General features: G+C 45.5%; 1 protein-coding gene across 9 annotated transcripts in view; it reads left to right on the top strand.

The window, feature by feature from the left end:
* Window positions 1-1,101: 1,101 nt before the first annotated feature.
* The window catches only part of nrcamb (neuronal cell adhesion molecule b), a 66,933-nt gene continuing 42,813 nt past the window's right edge, over window positions 1,102-25,221 (top strand). For 7 of the 9 annotated variants that reach the window (XM_081356408.1, XM_081356401.1, XM_081356403.1 and 4 more), the window contains exon 1: window positions 1,150-1,289. The gene's annotated coding sequence lies outside the window, so the exon portion shown is untranslated. Of the gene's footprint in view, window positions 1,290-23,527; window positions 23,617-25,221 lie in introns of those variants that run through there. The other 2 variants (XM_081356406.1, XM_081356407.1) reach the window with 2 other exon arrangements.

The following is a 25,221-nucleotide window of genomic DNA, read 5'->3' as shown; positions in this document are numbered from 1 at the left end:
GACATCACTAGATCTGTCATTCAGACACATGTGTTTTTACTCTACCTCTCAGTCCAGCCGTATGATCCGACAGGAGCTGCTCGCATCTCAGCCTGACTGAAAGACATTTCAACTAAACTTCACTTCAACTAAACCCTGCAAAGACAGAACTGAGCAAGCCAACTTGCCTTTGGCTTGCTCAGTTGGGGATATTTGGGGATATTTAATTTAATTAATCAATCAACAATACCATTGATCAGCATTACCAAATGTGGACGTTTTCCACTAGAAACAAACATTGATGTATTATTTTAATTTAATACTGTGAAGCTGCTATGATACAATCTGTATTGTGAAAAGCGCTATATAAATAAACTTGACTTGACTTGACAGAACTGCTGGTCCCGGCCAACCCAACACTTCATCACAACTTCTCCGTTCAGCTGGGTTCATCATCCATAACTCCATCAAGGTCAGCCAGGAACCTTGGAGTTGTGATTGATGATCAGTTAAACAGCCACTATTCTACTCTATCTATTTATCTATTTGATAAAAACGCACCTTGCTACGTGTGCTGTGCTACACTGATCATTGCACTTATATATTGTTGCTCTATTGTTGGTTTGATTGCTTCTATTGTTCTCCTAATTTGCATAAAAGCATCTGCTCAATGATAATGTGAATGTAAACATCTTAATCTAAAGAACCGTATTCCACCATAAAGAGCCTTTTGTGCAATGGAAAGATTCTTCATGGACTCACTGATGCCTATAAAGAACCTTTATGTGTGTGTAAATTCTGTTTGTTTATGCAGACTCTATACTCTGATTCTTTTCATCCGTCTTGTGGTTCATTCATCTGTTGCAGAAGAGACTCGGCTCAGTGAACGCGTGAACAGCAGACCTTCATCTGTATCTGATGGAGTGTTCACGGCTCTGTTCTCAGACGGGACGCCTGGGTGATTTTAAATTGAATTCTGGGAAATCTCCAGTCATGTTTTGCCTCGTCCCACCGCGCATCCAGTGAGAAACCTCAAACCCTCAAAACAAGCTCGTCAGCTCAGACTGGTGGAGCACTGCGCGTTCCCGAGACGAGAGAGCTCTGCGCGCGACCGAGGTCCGCGGGCATTACTAGAGAAGAGAGCGCGCGCGGAGAGTCCAGTCAGTTGCAGCGCAGGACAGAAACAGTCACAGTACCGCAGACCGGACCAGAACCAGGACCAGAATCAGAACCAGGACCAGAATCAGAACCAGAACCAAGACCAGAATCAGGACTAAGACCAGGACCAGGAACTGAGCGGGTTTCATTAGGTCAGTAGCTGATGTTTCTTATAATATATTTCGGTTTAATCGCGCGATTCATGAGTTTTGCGCGGAGAAACGCGCAGCTGTCAATCGCTATAAACGGTTTATAATCGCTCAATTCTCGTGTTTCACATGATTGTGAGGTAAATTATGTGAGATATGTTATTTAATGAGGTAATATCCTCTCTTGTACTGCAGATGTGACGGTTTCAGGCGATACTTCTCTTATTTTGTCTCATTTGTTAATGTATTAAGTGTCAGACAGAGACAAGTCTGTAATGAAATAAAATGTCTGTAATGCTCTATAATGTTGTGTTGTTTAGTGTTGTGTTGTGTTGTGTAATGTGATGATGTTGTAGTAGTTGTGATGTTGTGTTCAGGTGACGCGAGCAGGTGCGGCGCGGGAGCGCGCGCGCTTTGAATCAGATTATATCCGATTATTTGCATTTAATGACAGACTTTTTTTCCCAGATTTAATTTGAAAGGCAAAGGTGTTATTTAAATTAGGGCGGGTCCAGGATTAGAGCGATGGTTTAAGCTTAAACTAAAACGTTCCCTCAGGTTTAAGTAATTTAGTAACTTCAAGTAATCAAGTAATCAGAATAGAAGAAAACTATATGAAAAAGCTCATAAAATTTTCTGAGATAATCAATACATATATATAGTGATTATCTCAGAAAATTTTATGAGACGCTGTCTGAGATGAGAGAAAATGAGAGATTATATATAATCTCTCATTTTATGAGTAGCTTTTTCATATGAATAGTTTTCTTCTATTCTGATTAGTAAAACAAGTTTTAGAAAAAAGCTACCTATAGCATACTGTGTAAATGTGTGTGTATGTCTATATATACACACACACACAGGCCAATATATACGTTTTTTTAACAAGGCCATTTCCAAATGGGGTCATGTTTAGCTAACTTTTGGGGATCCCCACACACACACACTCACACACAGACAGACACACACACAACATTCCATTACTGGGTCACATCCCCCAATTAATACAATGCTAATGAGTGTGCCGGGTCATTGTCTGCCGCGTCGGAGCTTTTCAATAGCAGCTCAACCGTCACGAAGAGAGACACTCAGTCTCACTGAGGGTGTGTGGGACAGTGTGTGGGACAGTGTTTGGGACAGTGTTAGGGACAGTGTTTGGGACAGCGTTTGGGACAGTGTGTGGGACCGCTTTTGGGACAGCGTTTGGGACAGTGTGTGGGACAGTGTTTGGGACAGCTTTTGGGACAGTGTGTGGGACAGCGTTTGGGACAGTGTGTGGGACAGCGTTTGGGACAGTGTTAGGGACAGTGTGTGGGACAGCGTTTGGGACAGTGTTAGGGACAGTGTGTGGGACAGTGTGTGGGACAGTGTGTGGGACAGCGTTTGGGACAGCGTTTGGGACAGTGTGTGGGACAGCTTTTGGGACAGTGTGTGGGACAGCGTTTGGGACAGTGTGTGGGACAGTGTGTGGGACAGTGTTTGGGACAGTGTGTGGGACAGTGTTTGGGACAGTGTGTGGGACAGTGTTTGGGACAGTGTTTGGGACAGCTTTGGGACAGCTTTTGGGACAGTGTGTGGGACAGCGTTTGGGACATCGCTTGGGACAGCTTTTGGGACAGTGTGTGGGACAGTGATTGGGACAGTGTTTGGGACAGTGTTTGGGACAGCTTTTGGGACAGTGTGTGGGACAGTGTTTGGGACAGCTTTTGGGACAGTGTGTGGGACAGCGTTTGGGACAGTGTGTGGGACAGCGTTTGGGACAGTGTGTGGGACAGTGTTTGGGACAGCTTTTGGGACAGTGTGTGGGACAGTGATTGGGACAGTGATTGGGGCAGCGTTTGGGACAGCTTTTGGGACAGTGATTGGGACAGCGTTTGGGACAGTGTGTGGGACAGTGTTTGGGACAGCTTTGGGACAGCTTTTGGGACAGTGTGTGGGACAGTGATTGGGACAGTGATTGGGACAGCGTTTGGGACAGCGTTTGGGACAGCTTTTGGGACAGTGATTGGGACAGTGATTGGGACAGTGATTGGGACAGCGTTTGGGACAGCGTTTGGGACAGCGATTGGGACAGCGATTGGGACAGTGTTTGGGACAGTGTGTGGGACAGCGATTGGGACAGTGTGTGGGACAGCGATTGGGACAGTGTGTGGGACAGCGTTTGGGACAGCGATTGGGACAGCGATTGGGACAGTGTTTGGGACAGTGTGTGGGACAGCGATTGGGACAGCGTTTGGGACAGCGTTTGGGACAGCGATTGGGACAGCGATTGGGACAGTGTTTGGGACAGTGTGTGGGACAGTGATTGGGACAGCGTTTGGGACAGCGTTTGGGACAGCGATTGGGACAGTGTGTGGGACAGCTTTGGGACAGCTTTTGGGACAGTGTGTGGGACAGTGATTGGGACAGTGATTGGGACAGTGTTTGGGACAGTGTTTGGGACAGTGTGTGGGACAGTGTGTGGGACAGTGTTTGGGACAGCTTTGGGACAGCTTTTGGGACAGTGTGTGGGACAGTGATTGGGACAGCATTTGGGACAGTGATTTGGACAGTGATTGGGACAGTGTGGGACTGGAGAGTGTTGGCAGAGCCGATGTGTTTCATTATGAGCTTATTTCAGCTTCCCAGCGATCCATAACCAGCAGATGGGCTGCATTACACAAGGCCACAGACACGTGTGTGTGTGTGTGTGTGTGTGTGTGTGTGTGTGTGTGTGTGTGTGTGTGTGTGTGTGTGTGTGTGTGTGACGGACGGCAGCGTATGACGCTCATGGGAAAGAAGCGTGTCGTGGGACGTGAATGCCACCGTGGGCTGCTGAGGCATGCTGGGTATTCTGCATGAAGATGACAATAACACACACACACACACACACACACACACACAGGGGCCTGTGGAGTTGTGATGTCATTCCTCTGAATTCATATAATCCTCATCTCTGAGAGTCAGGAGCTGATCTGTGTTCGTCTGCCCTACTTTCCTCACTCCTTTCAAGTAGACTCTTCCTCTCCTGGACGGTGTGAGTGTTAGAGTCTAAAAATACCTGCACAGATCTGAGATGATATGAAACTGAGCTGTCAGTGTAGAGCTGAGCCACACACACACACACACACACACACACACACATATTATGTAATAATGACGGCATTCACCACAGCTCAAACTCTCATCTGATTCCTACAGTAAATATGATCATTTAAAGATCGTGTTTATAAATGAAGAGCTGATCCAGCCGTGTGTGTGTGTGTGTGTGTGTGTGTGTGTGTGTGTGTGTTCATATCCTCTGGATGATCCTGATTAATGCTTGATGATGTTCACTTCATTATTCCTGTTTTACATCATTTCTGCTTCAAAGTGTCTGGTTCTGATTTGCATGTAATTATAATATTTCTTTTGGGCATCTTTAATAGTGTGGTTGGCACATTAATATTTAAGAATGAGTTTTGGTTGCTATGAGAGCACTTCGGTCCTCCTGATTGGGCGGTGTCTATTAGATCAGGTGATGTATTTCCTGTTTATGTTATGAGAATAATCTACAGGCAGCCAGTCAGTGTTGGCATTATAACTTATCACACAGATATTTAAAGCTGCAGTCGGCAAGTCTGGCAGATTGAGTCGACTTAGCCAAAATTTTGAATGTTTACAACTCTCATGCCCCTCCCCCACTACCAGCGAGCACCCGCCCATCGTCAGTGTGTGTGTAGGCCTACCTGATTTTCTGTGAACGCGTCCATCTCTTCAGCATCGATCAACACCATGGACTCGGAGGTAGGCTGCCCTGGCTAATCTATCCATAGATAGCAATAACCGAGGAATTGGAAGCTTGTTAGTAGATTTTCTCTCCGCCATCACGCTTCGTACAATCTTCAGGCGAACTTCAGGCGTGTCGTGTGCATGTGCTACTGTAACGTGTGCGAGGGAGGGGGATCTGTCTGTGGCGTGTGCACGACCTGTGATTGACAGTCAGATCTCACACCCCCCTGCGCTGATTGGACCCGATGAGACGGGAGCGGTGGATTTTTGCAAAACAAATAACACGCTCCAGGTGGAGTTAGAAGCTCGGGTTTTTTTCTAAAACCACCTTATTTATGTTGTTCTGTCGGATTATAGTGTCGATTTCACTTAATTTGATCAAAAAAATGTTGCCGACGGCAGCTTTAATGAACAATCAATAAATGGTCACAGGGATGCACTGATATGAAAAAATTGTCCGACACCGATGATTCGTTATATTTGAAAGCCGATATATTGGTCAATAAATCTAATTCCACATTTTTATATAAATTTTTAGAGCTTGATTACAAAAAAAGTCTCACCATTAAAAGCCATGTCTCAAGCACACAATTATAATAATGTTCTCATTATAACTTTATGTGGCCGATATGACACACTTGTGATGCTCATGTTGCATTTTACTGTATTTTTCTTTTTTGAAGTGATTCCAATCATACTATAAGCAGTTCAAAACCATCATGTTGAACAGAGCACATCTGAAGCGTCTCAGCTGAAGGAAATAATACAGTATTTATCGGCTTTAATATATCGGACAAATATTCTTATCGGTCAAAAAAGTTATGGTGGCAGATATGGTGATGTGTGTGTGTGTGTATGAGTTTGTATGTGTGTGTGTATGAGTGTGTGGGGGATCTCTGAGGAGGGGGACATACCAGACAAAGACGGTCTGTTTGGTGTGTGTGTGTGTGTGTGTGTGTTGGTGGGGTCGTTGTTCTCGTCTTTATCTTCAGTAAGAGAGTGTGAGGCTCCTTAAGTTCAGCCAGAAACGGAGCTCTGGAATGTTCTGTTCAGGGCTTCCCATCATGCACCACTGCACTCTGCGTGACCTCTGTGTGACCTCTGTGACAGATGGTTTAGGAGAAATGACCAGCGTCTGATGATGACGTCTGTCCATCACCTCAGAAACGAGTAAACATTTACAGTGACTCATGTCAAGAAGAAAAATTAAAGCATCAATTTATTTTAAAGTATTTATATTTTTCCCAATTTTTTGTTTTTATTACTGTCAATTTATCTATTTTTTTTTTAATATGTTTATTTAAACATTTTTATTTATAACTGTAAATATTTGTTAATTTTGTTATTTAAATTTATTCAAATTTATTTATCTATTTTTGACACTGTTTTTGGAACTGAGTTTGTAAACGTCTCAGGATACTTGCGTAACCCATGTTCTCTTTCATAGGTTCACTCGACACTGCGTAGCGATGACGCAATGGGAACGCCCTTAGGGCGGGGCTGTTTGTCTGAACCCGTATAGAATCATGCCAGTTCATTGGCTGATGGCGCGGACGCCTCCTCTGCGGCGCTACGTCACTCACTCTTATACAGTGAACGCGCCATCAGCTCCTCAGATTTTCCACGGAAGAAGAAGCTCCTTCGGCAGCGAGAGGACGTGGACAAAATTTTGGGGACATAACCAGATCTGAGTCGTAGAAACACCTGAGGCAAACTCCATGAAAGGCTCACTTAGAGAAAGAGCCTGCAGATCCCCCCACACGCTTGAGAGAGGCCGATGCTAACAAAAGTGCCACCTTGAGAGCCAGAATCCGGTCTGGAGCTGACTCCAAGGGTCCAAAGGAGGCTCTAATAGCCCTTCCAAAACAACGATAAATCCCAGGTGGGGACACTAATAGGACGTGCAGGCCTCAAACATCTAACTCCACGAATAAACAAAGAGATCAGACGGTGTCTACCTAAGGGGACCTCGTCTGACTCTCGATGGGCGGCAATAGCCGTGACATAAACTCTCAAGGTAGTTGCAGTTGCTCCAGCCACAAACGTATCCTTCAGGAATTCCAGCACTGAACTGTCCGGGCATCTGACTGGGTCCACTGCATGAGCCGAACACCAAGACCTTCCACTTAGAAAAATACAGCCGTCTAGTAGAAGGTGTACAAGCGTTATCAAAGGTCTCCCGAACATTAGCCCGGAAGACCAGATCGCTAGTGATTGTCTCTGATTAGCCACACCCACAGCCTGCATATCTCGGGTCAAGGATGCCAAATCCTGCCCTGGAGCTGAGACAACAGATCTCTCCTGATAGGAATCCGCCAAGGGGACCCCTCCACCAGGGAGCTCAGCTCCGAGAACCACGTCTGGGATGGCCAGAATGAAGCTACCAGAAGGAGGCGGACTCCACACTCCCTCCCTCTGCAAAGGACTGCAGGGATTAGCTTGACCGGAGGGAATGCATACAGTCTCAAATCCAGCCATGGATAAGCGAAGGCATCTATCCCCAGAGGCATCGGATGAGACAGGGAAAACCACAGGGGGCACCTGTCTTGAGCCCAAAGGAGGAGGCGGCTGTTTAGGGTGCGCGACTGCGAGCCTCCCTGGTGATTTACGTGGGACGCCACTGCCATGTTGTCCATCCTGACAATGACAGCTCATCAGTTCCTGAAGAAAGTGATCCAGGGCCAGAGAGACGGTTTGCAACTCAAGGCAATTTATGTGCCACGAGAGAAGCTCGCCCGTCCAAACACAGCACCTCAACCAGTCAAAAAGGCGTACGTCGTGACAACCTGGTGATGACAGACTGCGCCCATCTTGACTCCTTGAAGTAATAAAGGGGGTGTCTTTCCACCTCCAAAGAGCACAAAGGCAACTGGGCGATACCCTTAGCAGGCGGAAGGCAGACCAAGAAGGGCGGATGCCCCTGAGTTTCATCCAGCACAGGAATGGTCTCATATGAAGGAGACTGGAAACTGGAGCAGGGGCCAGACAGGCCAACATCGAGAGAGAGTCGAGTTGGACAGCAAGGAAAGTGGTCTGCTGAGAGTTAAAACACTCTTCTGAGCATTCAACCTGAGACTAAGAGACCGGAAGTGGTGTAGAAGGACGTCCCTGTGACGACACACCAACTGAATGAGCCAGAATGATAATTTAGCACAGGGATGTCCTGGAGCCTCAAGGGGGCCAGATCCGCATACATGCACTTGGAGAATGTCCGCGGTGTCAAAGCTAGACCAAATGGAAGGACCTGATACTGGTAAATCCGAATGAATAATCAAACTAGCACGGCCCAGATAAATCGCTTCTTCTGAAGAAGAATATCTGAGGAGCTGATGGCGCGTTCACTGTATAAGAGTGAGTGACGTAGCGCCGCAGGGTAGGCGCCCGCGCCATCAGCCAATGAATTGCGTCATCGCGTCCCCATTGCGTCATCGCTACGCAGCGTCAAGTGAACCTATGAAAGAGAACCCTGTGTCTATTAAACTAAATGAGGTGGAACATCAGTAAGAATATTAATATAAATGTGACTTTTGTTTGTGTTTACACACTGAGAGACGAGTGGAGATGATTTTCTGTGGTGATGGAGAGTATGACACAGATACTGTAGATAAAGTCATCATGTTGGTTTGGTTTGTTTGAACAGGGACTGACTGAGAACATGATGATCATCATAAATCTGCAGTGTGAGAACTCACAACAACACAGCGACGCTCCCCTCACACTCTACAAATCCTGCTCAACATTTGCATAATCTCAAGAGGCTCGACACACACTCACACACACAAACACACAAACAACACATACACTCTCTCTCTGTCACACACACACACACACACACACACACACACACACACTCTCACACACACACACACACACACACACACACACACACACACACACACACACACACACACACACACACACACACACTCACTCACACACACACTCAAACAACACATAAACTCTCTGTCACACACACACAAACACACACACACACACACATAAACTCTCTGTCACACACACACACACACACACACAAACACACACACACACACACACACACACACACACACACACACACACACTCGTCCCTCTTGTGCAGTGTAAGTGCTCACCAATGCAGCTCCATGCAGTGTTTGGTTCCTCATGAGCGGCTCTGAGCGGGTCTCTCTCTCTCACACACACACACACACACACACGCACACACACACACACACACACACACACACACACTCTATCTCTTTCTCTCTCACAGCATCTTCTGTGGGATCCGTGTTTCTCACAACGTCTCGGGTTCCTCTCATAAAGGAGTAAAGTTTACTCGAGTACTGCGACATTTCTATGCAAGCTTGTTTCTGCCACTCTTTAAAATGTCTAACAGGACTGAACATTAAACACTAAGGTCTGTGCCTAAATGTAAAAATGCATAAATGTGTGTGTGTCAGGATGGTTTGTCCATTAGGCTGCTGTTGTTGTTGTTGTTTACACTAATGATGCGTGAGTGGGAAGAGTATTGAGCAGTAATGCAGGTCTGATGGACAGATCGACTCTACAGGGAAAATCTCAGATTACAGACGGAAGGAGAGAAACAGCAGAAAGAAAACACCTCACATCTACCGCTGTGTGTGTGTGTGTGTGTGTCAGTTTCGGGGCAGGTTGTGAACAGTGAGGGGTGTTTAATCCACACACACTCTCACAGCTCGTCTCTCTCTTGCTTTCACTGCTTCACTGAGACCAATCAGCCTTTCTTCACATCCAGGGGCATCATGGGAAACTTCCAGTCAAACCAACCCGAGCTGATCTGTGGACAGTTTCGCTTTCTTCCTCAGTGTTTCTGTCTCGTTTTCCTGCACAGATATCTAAACGTTCTTACATCAAGACACATTTACTGGAGAAGCAAAACAACAACAAAAAATTACTGAAAATGTGTCTGGGGTCAGAAAAATAATCTTGTTTCCCTTTGAATTCAGATTATTTTTCTGACTCCATTGGCAGAAACTTTTTCTTGTTTTAAGCACAAACTCACTTCATTGTAATACATGTTTCAGTCAAAAATTTCAAAAATGTAATTTTTCAGAGTGAGAAACCCTGAGGAAGAGCATCAGTTTCCCGTCTGCAGTGATGATGTGTTGTTGGTGGGTCACAATGCAGGTCTTGTTTTGCTGGTTAAAATCATAATCTCCCTCCTCTAATCTTCGTCTGGGCTTGGAAATGCTTCTAAGAGATTGAGGTCAAAAACCCATTAAAATCAGCACATTAGAACTGAATCAAATGAAAAGGCCTCCACACAACAATCAGGAGAGAGTGAGGAGGTCACGTGACTCGTGGCGTTCGAACGGGCCAATCAGAGGGGGTGTGAGGACAATAGGTATTAGTGGTGTTCTTCAAGAGCCTAATTCAGTGTGTCAGCTGTGACTCGCACTGATCCGGGATCAGCGGCACAAACACAGCTCTCAGATCAGTGCTACACACACTTACTGTATGTGTTTATGACATATTACCTTATTAATATGAATGGTTATTCTTTATGAAACAAAAAGACAAAACATAAGCAATAACCATGTGTAATCCTCTTCTAATTGGTGGTTTATTCCTTAGTTCCAAAATGATTCTTTGCTGATTAATAGACTGTTATTAATGATTTCTTAACAGAATAGGTTAAAACAGTCAGCAAAAACAGGCAGTAATGACTCCAAAATATTATATACCAGTGAAAAGCCTTTTGGGTACATTTTTGGGTTATTTTTTCAGTGTTTGTGTAGTTTTTGTGTTACCCAGATCCTGGGTCAGACGTAACAACCCAGTGTTGGGTAGTTTTTGTGTTACCCAGATCCTGGGTCAGACGTAACAACCCAGTGTTTGGGTAGTTTTTGTGTTACCCAGATCCTGGATCAGACGTAACAACCCAGTGTTGGGTAGTTTTTGTGTTACCCAGATCCTGGTTCAGACGTAACAACCCAGTGTTTGTGTAGTTTTTGTGTTACCCAGATCCTAGATCAGACGTAACAACCCAGTATTGGGTAGTTTTTGTGTTACCCAGATCCTGGGTCAGACGTAACAACCCAGTGTTTGTGTAGTTTTTGTGTTACCCAGATCCTAGATCAGACGTAACAACCCAGTATTGGGTAGTTTTTGTGTTACCCAGATCCTGGGTCAGACGTAACAACCCAGTGTTTGGGTAGTTTTTGTGTAACCCAAATCCTGGGTCAGATGTAACAACCCAGTGTTTGGGTAGTTTTTGTGTAACCCAAATCCTGGGTCAGACGTAACAACCCAGTGTTTGGGTAGTGTTCTTGTGTTACCCAGATCCTGGGTCAGACGTAACAACCCAGTGTTTGGGTAGTTTTTGTGTTACCCAGATCCTGGATCAGACGTAACAACCCAGTGTTGGGTAGTTTTTGTGTTACCCAGATCCTGGTTCAGACGTAACAACCCAGTGTTTGTGTAGTTTTTGTGTTACCCAGATCCTAGATCAGACGTAACAACCCAGTATTGGGTAGTTTTTGTGTTACCCAGATCCTGGGTCAGACGTAACAACCCAGTGTTTGTGTAGTTTTTGTGTTACCCAGATCCTAGATCAGACGTAACAACCCAGTATTGGGTAGTTTTTGTGTTACCCAGATCCTGGTTCAGACGTAACAACCCAGTGTTTGGGTAGTTTTTGTGTAACCCAAATCCTGGGTCAGATGTAACAACCCAGTGTTTGGGTAGTTTTTGTGTAACCCAAATCCTGGGTCAGACGTAACAACCCAGTGTTTGGGTAGTGTTCTTGTGTTACCCAGATCCTGGGTCAGACGTAACAACCCAGTGTTTGGGTAGTGTTCTTGTGTTACCCAGATCCTGGGTCAGACGTAACAACCCAGTGTTTGGGTAGTGTTCTTGTGTTACCCAGATCCTGGGTCAGACGTAACAACCCAGTGTTTGGGTAGTTTTTGTGTTGCCCAGATCCTGGGTCAGATGTAACAACCCAGTGTTTGGGTAGTTTTTGTGTAACCCAAATCCTGGGTCAGACGTAACAACCCAGTGTTTGGGTAGTGTTCTTGTGTTACCCAGATCCTGGGTCAGACGTAACAACCCAGTGATTGGGTAGTGTTCTTGTGTTACCCAGATCCTGGGTCAGACGTAACAACCCAGTGTTTGGGTAGTGTTCTTGTGTTACCCAGATCCTGGGTCAGACGTAACAACCCAGTGTTTGGGTAGTGTTCTTGTGTTACCCAGATCCTGGGTCAGACGTAACAACCCAGTGTTTGGGTAGTTTTTGTGTTACCCAGATCCTGGGTCAGACGTAACAACCCAGTGTTTGGGTAGTTTTTGTGTAACCCAGATCCTGGGTCAGACGTAACAACCCAGTGTTTGGGTAGTGTTCTTGTGTTACCCAGATCCTGGGTCAGACGTAACAACCCAGTGTTTGGGTAGTTTTTGTGTAACCCAGATCCTGGGTCAGACGTAACAACCCAGTGTTTGGGTAGTTTTTGTGTTACCCAGATCCTGGGTCAGACATAACAACCCAGGGATTGGGTTATTTGTCGGTGGCTTTTTGTCCACTCAAGCACAAGAAGTGTGAAAGAGCTCAGTTTAGTATCCGAGTGTTAGTTTTAGGCCTGATCTGTGTGTTTGTGTCGTCATTATGACTGCATCATGTGACTGAGATCCTGCGGTTTGGCAGAAGGTCAGAGTCGATGTTCAGCTAATGGAGCTCAAGATGAGAAACTCCCTAAGTGAGAGTGATGTGTGTTTGACCTCGCATTTAATCCGTGTTAAACGAGAGGCCGAAGCAGGACTCGAACCTTCATCAGCGGTTTCGAGTTTATGAGCCTGAATCTCAGATGGAGTCACTCATGCAGATTCCTGAAGCTGAAGTGACGCTCGCTCACAGTAAACACACTCCATTGAGTCCAGATCCAGATGTTGAGAAGCTCATATCAGCTTTACTGCTCTTCATCAGCTTCATCTGTCTCTTAAACTCTTCACTGAGAGTCTGATCTCACAGCTGGAGAAATGAACAATCCCACAGACACACTGAGATTAGGACCATGATCCTCTGCTCTCTTAACTTAGTGTGTGTGTGTGTGTGTGTGTGTGCTTGTGTGTGTGTGTGTGTGTGTGTGTGTGTGTGTGTGTGTGTGTGTGTGTGTGTGTGAGATGGGTTGGTTTAGGGGTCAGGTTAGTGTGTGTGTGTGTGTGTGTGTGTGTGTGTGTGTGTGTGTGAGAGAGAGATGGGTAGGTTTAGGGATCGGGAGTGTGTGTGTGTGTGTGTGTGTGTGTGTGTGTGTGTGTGTGTGTGTGTGTGTGTGTGTGTGTGTGTGTGTGTGTGTGTGTGTGTGAGATGGGTTGGTTTAGGGGTCAGGTTAGTGTGTGTGTGTGTGTGTGTGTGTGTGTGTGTGTGTGTGTGTGTGTGTGTGTGTGTGTGTGTGTGTGAGAGAGAGAGATGGGTAGGTTTAGGGATCGGGAGTGTGTGTGTGTGTGTGTGTGTGTGTGTGTGTGTGAGATGAGTTGGTTTAGGGGTCAGGTTAGTGTGTGTGTGTGTGTGTGTGTGTGTGTGTGTGTGTGTGTGTGTGTGAGATGGGTTGGTTTAGGGGTCAGGTTAGTGTGTGTGTGTGTGTGTGTGTGTGTGTGTGTGTGTGTGTGTGTGTGTGTGTGTGTGTGTGTGTGTGTGTGTGTGTCTGTGTGTGTGAGAGAGATGGGTAGGTTTAGGGATCGGGTGTGTGTGTGTGTGTGTGTGTGTGTGTGTGTGTGTGTGTGTGTGTGTGTGTGTGTGTGTGTGTGTGTGTGTGTGTGTGTGTGTGAGATTGGTAGGTTTAGGGGTCAGGTTAGTGTGTGTGTGTGTGTGTGTGTGTGTGTGTGTGTGAGAGAGAGAGAGAGAGAGAGCATTTGTGGCTTTCAGCTCATTGCCATGTGGTTGCTAAGGTGTGTGTGTGGTTGCCAGGTGGTTTAGTTCTGGCACTAGATATCCTTTACAAAAACACAGTCGAGTCGTTTCATCAGCGCTTGTACACTAACTGTGAGCTTCTCATTAATGCTGAGGGATTCCCTTCGGCTCTGTGTTCTCCTGCTTTAATGTTTTCCCCCGGGAATCTCCACAGGAAGGCGGATCCGGATACGGCAGATCCAGTGTGTGTTGTGCAGCCAGTGAAAAGCTTGTGGTCGCACACACACCCTCTCAGAGTAACCGGAGACGGCTGGGTTTGTTAACCTGAAACGTGAGCTCTGCTTTGTGTTTCCGACTTTTTATTTCCCCTGGTTTGGTTTGGATGCCATGGGAGAGACAGTGGGGGAGACACTGGGAGAACAGGGAGAGAGACACTGGGAGAACAGTGGAGAACAGTGGGAGAGACACTGGGAGAGACACTGGGAGAACTGTGGGAGAGACACTGGGAGAGACACTGGGATAACAGTGGGAGAGATACTGGGAGAACAGTGGGAGAGACACTGGGAGAACAGGGGGAGAGACACTGGGAGAACAGTGGAGAACAGTGGGAGAGACACTGGGGAGACACTGGGAGAGAGACTGGGAGAGACACTGGGATAACAGTGGGAGAGACACTGGGAGAACAGGGGGAGAGACACTGGGAGAGACACTGGGATAACAGTGGGAGAGACACTGGGAGAACAGGGGGAGAGACACTGGGAGAGACAGTGGGATAGACACTGGGAGAACGGGGAGAGACACTGGGAGAACAGGGGGAGAGACACTGGGAGAACAGTGGGAGAGACACTGGGAGAGACAGTGGGATAGACACTGGGAGAACAGGGGGAGAGACACTGGGAGAACAGGGGGAGAGACACTGGGAGAACAGGGGGAGAGACACTGGGAGAACAGGGGGAGAGACACTGGGAGAGACAGTGGGATAGACACTGGGAGAACAGGGGGAGAGACAGTGGGATAGACACTGGGAGAACAGGGGGAGAGACACTGGGAGAACAGGGGGAGAGACACTGGGAGAGACACTGGGAGAACAGGGGGAGAGACACTGGGAGAACAGGGGGAGAGACACTGGGAGAACAGGGGGAGAGACACTGGGAGAACAGGGGGAGAGACACTGGGAGAGACACTGGGAGAACAGGGGGAGAGACACTGGGAGAGACAGTGGGATAGACACTGGGAGAACAGGGGGAGAGACACTGGGAGAACAGGGGGAGAGACACTGGGAGAGACACTGGGAGAACAGGGGGAGAGACACTGGGAGAGACAGTGGGATAGACACTGGGAGAACAGGGGGAGAGACACTGGGAGAACAGGGGGAGAGACACTGGGAGAGACACTGGGAGAACAGGGGGAGAGACACTGGGAGGACAGTGGGAGAACAGTGGAGAACAGGGGGAGAGACACTGGGAGAGACAGTGGGATAGACACTGGGAGAACAGGGGGAGAGACACTGGGAGAACAGGGGGAGAGACACTGGGAGAGACACTGGGAGAACAGGGGGAGAGACACTGGGAGAGACAGTGGGATAGACACTGGGAGAACAGGGGGAGAGACACTGGGAGGACAGTGGGAGAGACACTGGGAGAACAATAGGAGAGACACTGGAAGAGTCACTGGGAGAACAGTGGGAGAACATCTGAGTTTATCTGCGCTGGTTTGTGGGACTGTGATTGGATTCTCCACGGTGGAATAAAATCCCATTATATGTGCGGCGCCTGCGGTCGGAGCGTCTGGATTATGATCCTGCAAGACAGTGATAAACACAGCATCCTCCTCACACACGTACACACACACACACACTGAGGCGTTTCAGGGATGTTGTTTCCACAGGCCTGAAATACACACTAGAGGGCTGCATTGGGATTGAGTCCCGCCGGGTCCCGCGGGACCCAACGCAAATCTCGCGGGAGCGGGCGGTTTGAACTTTGCTGCGGGCGGGAATGGGCGGCTAAAAAAAAACACTGCGGGATCGGGAGGTAGCCTAGCAACATGATGGAGATGTCAATAATGGCGCTTTTCCACTACACAGTACCAGCTCGGCTCGGCTCGACTCGACTCGCCTCGCATTTGTTTGGTTTTCCACTGTGTAAAAGTTGTAACTGTATCTGCTTCCAGGTACTTTTTTTTCGTACCATCTCCGGCGAGTTTCTAAACGAGCTGAGGCGTAACTAAAATGTGACGTGAAAGCATCACTATTCACTGCGTCATCATTGCACGCGCCAGACGGAGTATCCTGAATAAAAACAACAAAAACAAAACCATCCAAAAACAGCATACACTCGATTTCCTCCATTGTCCTGTGTGTATGTGTCCAGAATACATGCCGGCCAGGGAAACGAAACAAACAACCCCAGGAATCTCTTCAATAGCAATACATGTTTTTTCCTGCGGGACGGGAGAAGACACAAAATCAATACATCTCTATTATTGTGCGGGAATAAATTATCAGAGTTTTGCGGGTGCGGGCGGGAGTGGACATACATATTGCGGGAGCGGGCGGGAGTGTAACACATACGTTGCGGGAGCGGGCGGTAATGGTCAGAAATTCGGCGGGCGCGGGCGGGAGCAGGATGAAGAAAACAGTCCCGCGCAGGGCTCTAATACACACTGTACTTACAGCTGACAACTCAAAACTGGTGATGACATCAGAGTTAATGTCGCTCGTTAGGACAGTCAAACCACAAATTATTCACACACCAGATATAATATTTGATATTTTTTTACTAGTGTGATCAGGACACGATAGTTCATTTATGTAAAAAAATATTTTTCTGCTGGAGTGTGTTTTCTTTAATTGCTAATGCTCTTTTTACACACAGACTGAACACAATGAAGCATTGCTTGGTGATTGGTTGAGCTAAACTGGTATTATCTAATTGTGTAGTTAAATTTACCAGCTGACAGATATTCAACATAATTCATGTGTGAGACAGTCTAACAGAAGGACGGACTAAACCAGTCACATATCAACTGAGTTCTGCTCATATTTTATTACCATTCTCTAAACTATAGCGAATAAACTGTGATAATGTGAGAAATGTTGAAGCTGTCTGAATAAAGTTTGGTCTGACTGTAAACCTGTGGATAAATACACACACACACACACACACACACACACACACACACACACACACACACACACACACACACACACACACACAGAATCACAGAGTGCTCTGGCACATTGATCTCTACAGTGAATCAGTCTCAGTTCATCAGATATGGAGAGCAGGAGTGTGTCACGGACGACAGAAGAGAGCAGATGTATAGGCCGAGGTGTTCAGATCGCTGTTAGTGTGTGTTTCCAACAAGTGCTGAGTGTAATCAGGCCGGAGGAATCCTTTGAAACACTAGTTACAGATTCTCCAGACTTCATTTGCATGATAATCATCAGACGAAGGAGAAGCTAAAGAGCGTTTGAAGCCATGCAAGGTTAAGCGATTCAGTGGAAATCTGGCTTGTTCTTCAGCTTTTGTGCTGGAGTGTTTTTACAGCAGCGTCTGACTGATGAAAGCGCGAGCTGATTTAGCCGCGTCTCGCGGGGACGTTTACGCCCGGCGCTTTGTTCACGGAGAACAGAGGAAATGATGGAATGTCTCTTAGCGCTTGCCGTAGACACTCACGCTGAGCCGCAGTTGTTCCTCTGACAGTGAAATATGTGTCTCACATTGATGATGTCAGCATGTCAAGAGTCTCTTACAGTGAGTGTGTGTGTGTGTGTGTGGCTGTTGCCATGGTGAGCTGAAGAAACTCAAACAGAAAGAGTTAAAGAAGCAGTGAAATCACTGACAGATTTAAGTCGAGCAACTCAACTTACATGTAATGATTTGCCCCTGACACACACTCTGAAGTGTGTGTGGATGTGTTGTTGAGTGTGAGCCGGAGCGATCAGGTCCAGACGCTCGGCATGCTGGGATCTGTATTGTTGGGGGCCGAGAGTGTGGGGTCCGGGGGTCAGAGGTCACGGACCTCCTCCTGCTCATGTCACGGTCAAAGTCTCGCATCAATGGCACAAAGCATTTCACCGTGCCGTAAAGCAGACACTGGAGCCCGGCGTGACATGACGGCTGTTTATCATGAGAAAGAGCTGACGCTGTGGGTCTCCAGCTCGCATCATTGTACTTCCTGTCCTCTGCTGATTGGCTGGCGTTGCGATTGGCTCCTGCTGATTGGTCGAGCTGGGCCGCATTAAGCGTGAAGAGGAAGCAGATTCTTGGCTTTTGGCAAGTGAAGCGCTTTCAGAAACATTCCTGATTAGTTCTGATAGACGTCCAGTACAGGAATATTTCTGGAAACAGAGGAAGAATTTACTAAGGCTACGTCTACATTAATCCGGATGCATTTAAAAACTGAGTTTTCCTTTAAAAACGCTCTCCGTCCACACTAGCGCTTTCAGGCGTTTTCTAGCGTTTCAGTCGGATGAGAAACCTTTGGAGAACGCCTGAAAACGCTAAATTCACCTTTACTGCGCATGCCTAAACCCTCACAGAGAGCTCTCTGAGACGATACAGACGGAGAAATAAATAATAAAGGTATCGTGCAATTCTTCTGACAGGATCATTTTATTTAGCAGAACATCTCAGCATTCACTGATGCGTCCAGGTCGCTGTCACTCACTTTTATATGTTCGTTCTATAACGCTGATCTCTCATGTTTCACTGCAGGACAGCCAATGTGAGTGAATTCTGTCATCTTTGCAGGACTGTGATATAAAGAGTGCTAACCCCAACAGTGTGAAAGTGAACTGTACATAACAGGCACAATACCGGTGTAAACATGAATATCTATTGGTAGAATATGCGTCACATGACTAAACTTACGTCATCGCTTTTAAATGCCTGCGGTTTCCCAGTCCACACTACAACTCGAAAACGGCGTTTTCAAATGCATCCACTTTGGAGAGCGCTTTTAAAAAGCTTCGTTTTCATTAATAAAAACGCTGTCTCATTGTCGACGGAAGGACAAAACGGATGCGTTCTCAAATGAAAACATATTACTGTGGACAAGGCCTATTAAACATAGTAATTTGGTAAATGACTGGTTCTGGTTGGTGATTTGAGTTGAATTAGAGTTGATCTGTGAGTGACCATCATCAGTACAGACTTGGTTGTTTGTAATAACTGGCGTCTGATGTTGATTGATTCCTGACAGCTGTCAATCACAGACACACAGGCTGAAAGGGTTAACAAGGCCTTCAGTGCTCATCATAGCTCTTCGCTCGATGTTTGTCTGTTTTCTGGAGCAGGGTTTAAAGTAAACGGCTCTTGAGCTCAGTCTGACCAGTCTGTTGGTCTAACTAATCTCTGCTAATTAAACAGTGAAGGAGTCGCCGTCTCAAGTTACTAGTCCACTTCAGCTTCATGACGGGCACGAGAGTGGCAGTGTTTCCCATGATGCTGTGTGCTTGAGATGGGCTGGTAGTGTCTCCTGCTCTGATTGGCCTGTTCTGCAGCGCTAATCAGGGAATAGGAGCCTCTGCAAAATATAATATTCACAGCATATGTTTGCTCTGTCCTCGCTGACTGAACACTGAAACTAACATGCAGCACAGCGTGACAATCAAATTTACCAATGAATCGATGGAATGAATCACCTCAGATGACTCATTGAATCAGCTCAGATGACTCTTTGTACCTGCTCAGATGACTCACTCACTCATTGAATCAACTCTGGAGACTCACTCATTCGCTGTATAAGCACAGATGACTCAGATGAGTTCATATGGCTTACTAAATCATTTTAGGTGACTCACTGAATCAGATCACATGAATCATTGAATCATTTTAAGGCCAATTTACACTGAACTGACAGACAGCAAGAGAAGGCAACACACACTCTCTGCTGGTTTTGTCGGATCAGTGTGTTATCCCTGTCAGTGTGTTGCCATCTGTCTGAGCTTGAACATGCTGAATCAGAATTAAAATGTCTGAGAAGTGACGTGCTGTAATCCGCTGACTGTTGAATTGGCCAGATAACTCATTGAACCAGTTGAGATGACTCACTAAATCAGCCCAGATGACTCACTGAATCATTACAAATTATTCTTATATCCAGTTGAGTTGACTCACTGAATCTGCTCAGATGACTCACTGAACTGTCTGATTTAAGAGCTTTAGCGCTTGTAATATTACTGTAAAACATCCAGAGTCACTCAGAAATGACTCTTTAGACCCAGCTGGTTGTTTAATTAAATGCGAACACTGGATCTCATGTGAGATGCTTCAGTCTGAGCTGTGTGATTCTGCTGACGGTGAGTGATGGTGTGTGTTCACGTCTGACTGCATCTGCATCTGCTCTTTATTAAACTCACTGAGTCATTATTCATGTTGATGGTGTATAATAACTCTGCTGTTCATTCGGCTCTCAGTGATCAGTGAATATGCAGATCTCTGCGTCTGCGGACTCGTGCTGACACACGGCGTTTCAGAAGTATTTCTCTTCTAATGTTTAATCGCCGTATCATGAACTAGCTAGTCTTGTTGTTGAAGTTATTTGTCACAGAGATGGGATTGTTTTTCAGGTTAAGCTTCACATGAACTGTGACGCGCTCCACATTCAGAGAGTGTTTTAGTCCGATCGATAACACCAAGCTTTTACCCCTGAATCCCGTCCATCCACACACACACACATCTGCTGTGAGAGAGAGAATATAGAAAATCAATGCTGGACAGAAAATGGACCGATACACAGAGACAGAGTGGAAAACTCATTCCTGAACGCCGACAGCCTGCAGAGCATTGCTTTAGTTCAGATTTCACTGATATTGCACTGTTCCACAGCACTGAACCCAAGGCAAATCACGTTTGTTGTCCAGTTACTGCAAATGAGTGAATGATGAAGAATCCATCATTAAAACACACTTCCCTCATTCAGACGCTCTCAGGAAGTCGGTCAGGGTTCAGGTTTCGTATCGTTACACCTGCGTGTCGCAGAGAGTTTATGTCATGTGATCTTCAGTTCAACCTCTCATGACAACAGAACAAACCACAGACAGTAGAACTGATGTTTGCATGAGGAGAGGATGTGTGTGTGTGACAGTGATCAGGTACAAAGAGCTTTGAGAATCAGATTCCCAGGTAATGAACGAACCGATGTCCGACAGATGCACACATGTAAATAATTACTGCATGCGTTTGAATATTCATGAGCAGTGGATCAGTGTTTCTGAGGCTAGCACATGAAAGCGAACCTGTGAGTCCCACCTCAGCATCTGCGTTCATCACAGCTCCTTTAATGATCATCGCTGATCCTGCGAGCGGCACAGATGTTCGTCAGCGCAGATACAGCGGTTTAGATTTGGGTTTGTTTTTTAGTATCAATATTATACTTGTCACATTTAGTTTGTTAAGTTGTTTCTTGTGGTTTCTGTTTTCCTGCGTTCCCTTCTACATTTGTTGTCATGGTGACTCATTAATGCCTTGGCCTCTATAGCTGAAATAAAATAAGTTCAAGATTTTTATTTTATTTTATTCAGGTTAATGTTTATTTTCCGTGAAGTAACAGAAATGCTTTTAGCTGTAGTGGTGATAATAGCCCTGGATGTGAGACGGCAGTGGGCGGCACTTCTCACACGCTCTGTCTCTCTCTCTGTGTCTGTCTCTTTTAAAGTCCCACAGCCATAGAAACAGTCCCATTCATTCTTCTGTGTGTGTGTGTGTGTGTGTGTGTGTGTGTGTGTGTGTGTGTGTGTGTGTGTGTGTGTGTGTGTAAAGGGGCCAGGTCGACCTCAGCCTGCCTTCCATCAGATTTGGGCTGTAAATCTTGTAAATATCCTTTCAGACGGGAACCATTGTCCTGGTTTAGAATCCTGGGCCGCTGAGTTTAATCCCACAGGATTGTGTTTCATTTTATCAGAGTGTGTTTTAATATGGAGGCGTCTCGTGTTCATTATCTCCACGTATTGTAAGATGCTCTGATAAAATCATTTCATATTGATTCAGAGTCTCCAATTCCCTGTTAAATTAACCCACATTCTCACTGTGGCGGCGAACAGACTCAGTCTGAATCAGCGCGGTTATCTAAAACTAACTCCACAAAACATTTACGTTACTTGAAATAAAATAAAACATTAAAAAGCTTATATTATTCAGCTAGTGAGTGTGTGTGTGTGTGTGTGTGTCTGTGTCAAATAAACATGGTCAATACATCACGAGTGTCATTGACGTTGGACGCAGTGCAGGAATCGCTAATCAGCCGCTGTCTCGCACTGAATGATGTTGTTTTAATGGATATTAGTCGTGTTTGTGTGTTTGTAAACCGTGTCACCCAGACAACAGTAAAACAGGCTTCAGCGGTGGTCCGAGGTTCGGCCCCTCTGTAGGGCACTCGACACACACTTACGAGCGTGCAGAATCCTGTGCATCTAGACAGCCAATCAGAGAGCAGCTCCATTCATGCTGGGAAATATGGTGCCCCAAAGACACACACACACACAATCATACACACACACACACATGCACACACACTGCATTACTGTTTGTGTCAGATGTTACTCTGTCTTATTACACGGCTCTGTGGAATACTTGATTCTGATTGGTCAATCGCTCCATCCAGCGATATGTTATTCCCAGATAACCACCACTGAGAACAGAAACACAGGCTCATCCGGGTCACTGAAGTCAGCAGCGCCACACACTCGAACGTTTTTTTTTTTTTTTGTGGAAGGTTTGCATTTGGTGAGCTAATAAAATTATTTATTTATTTTTATAAAATAAAACTCGGTCGAATCAATATTTTGTGTACAGTTATTTGATTATGCCATCCAGTATCGTGGACTCGCTCTCTCGTTTCATACAAACGCAGCGGCGGCCATTTTGTGTCTTTTGTTTTGTACACTGTTGGATTATGAGATAAAAACAGGTATGATTTTAAAACAGTTTAATCTGAATTCTTTTGTGAACGAGAGGCATTATTGCGGGAGAATAGAGGCTCTGAAAGGGAGATCGCCTCCATTGTCACGGGCTGCAACCGAATAAGAGACGTCAAAAGACTTCCCTAATGACTGCAATAAACACTTTCCCATCATCAGCAGGACTCGTGCAACATCTGTGCCGGGGCTGATGGGAAGTGTCCTCAACTCAGTGTCAGATCACTTTTATTAGGTTATATAGTTCGTTTTTTAGCTGTAATATATATTGTATTGATATACAGTTATATGTTTGCTACTTTATTTGACTTTTTTATGCATTTGGCACTTTTATCCAAAGTTTGATTTAAATGCTTGATCTTATTACTTTTTGTTCAAATGTTATTTTTGAGAATCTGTTCAAAGGCTCTATATGAAATAATGTTTGTTATTGATGTTACTATTATTTTTGACTTGCACTGCATTTGTATTTTAGTTGATGCATGCCCTGCATGTTTGAGCTACAGGAAAGACACTTGTTTGTAACTTCATGAGAGTAAACATCAGAATGTCAGTGATGCATAGCAGTAACACACACATGAACTGCTGCACACGAGGCCAGGAAATGTTTAACCTCCATTGAGTCAAAGACAAAAGATAGATTTAATCCTGCGGTGAGGGGCGGGACTCTCTCTTTCTGGCTCTCTCTCGCTCTCTCTCTCTCTCTCTCTCTGACTGATGCTGAACGTGTGTGTGAGTGTGTGTGAATCTCACCGGAGGCTTCAGTATGTGACCAGTCGCTGCTGCTGGAGGTAAAGTCTTTCATTGATCAGTGTTTGAGTTGTTGAGGTGAACACTGATGTAGAATGTGTGTGTAGTTGAGAATGTGTGTGTAGTTGAGAATGTGTGTGTTGTTGAGGTGAACACTGATGTAGAATGTGTGTGTAGTTGAGAATGTGTGTGTTGTTGAGGTGAACACTGATGTAGAATGTGTGTGTAGTTGAGAATGTGTGTGTTGTTGAGGTGAACACTGATGTAGAATGTGTGTGTAGTTGAGAATGTGTGTGTAGTTGAGAATGTGTGTGTTGTTGAGGTGAACACTGATGTAGAATGTGTGTGTAGTTGAGAATGTGTGTGTTGTTGAGGTGAACACTGATGTAGAATGTGTGTGTAGTTGAAAATGTGTGTGTTGTTGAGGTGAACACTGATGTAGAATGTGTGTGTAGTTGAGAATGTGTGTGTTGTTGAGGTGAACACTGATGTAGAATGTGTGTGTAGTTGAGAATGTGTGTGTTGTTGAGGTGAACACTGATGTAGAATGTGTGTGTTGTTGAGGTGAACACTGATGTAGAATGTGTGTGTAGTTGAGAATGTGTGTGTTGTTGAGGTGAACACTGATGTAGAATGTGTGTGTTGTTGAGGTGAACACTGATGTAGAATGTGTGTGTTGTTGAGAATGTGTGTGTTGTTGAGGTGAACACTGATGTAGAATGTGTGTGTAGTTGAGAATGTGTGTGTTGTTGAGGTGAACACTGATGTAGAATGTGTGTGTTGTTGAGGTGAACACTGATGTAGAATGTGTGTGTTGTTGAGAATGTGTGTGTTGTTGAGGTGAACACTGATGTAGAATGTGTGTGTTGTTGAGGTGAACACTGATGTAGAATGTGTGTGTTGTTGAGGTGAACACTGATGTAGAATGTGTGTGTTGTTGAGGTGAACACTGATGTAGAATGTGTGTGTAGTTGAGAATGTGTGTGTTGTTGAGGTGAACACTGATGTAGAATGTGTGTGTTGTTGAGAATGTGTGTGTTGTTGAGGTGAACACTGATGTAGAATGTGTGTGTAGTTGAGAATGTGTGTGTTGTTGAGGTGAACACTGATGTAGAATGTGTGTGTAGTTGAGAATGTGTGTGTTGTTGAGGTGAACACTGATGTAGAATGTGTGTGTAGTTGAGAATGTGTGTGTTGTTGAGGTGAACACTGATGTAGAATGTGTGTGTAGTTGAGAATGTGTGTGTTGTTGAGGTGAACACTGATGTAGAATGTGTGTGTAGTTGAGAATGTGTGTGTTGTTGAGGTGAACACTGATGTAGAATATGTGTGTTGTTGAGGTGAACACTGATGTAGAATGTGTGTGTAGTTGAGAATGTGTGTGTTGTTGAGGTGAACACTGATGTAGAATATGTGTGTTGTTGATAATGTGTGTGTTGTTGAGGTGAACACTGATGTAGAATGTGTGTGTAGTTGAGAATGTGTGTGTTGTTGAGGTGAACACTGATGTAGAATAAATGTGTAGTTGAGAATGTGTGTGTTGTTGAGGTGAACACTGATGTAGAATGTGTGTGTAGTTGAGAATGTGTGTGTTGTTGAGGTGAACACTATTGTAGAATATGTGTGTTGTTGATAATGTGTGTGTT

This window comes from Scardinius erythrophthalmus (genome assembly GCF_964197995.2).
Source record: "Scardinius erythrophthalmus genome assembly, chromosome: 24".
NCBI classification, from domain to species: domain Eukaryota; kingdom Metazoa; phylum Chordata; class Actinopteri; order Cypriniformes; family Leuciscidae; genus Scardinius; species Scardinius erythrophthalmus.
Note: the sequence above shows the minus strand (reverse complement) of the source record. Positions and strands in the feature narration are given on the sequence as shown.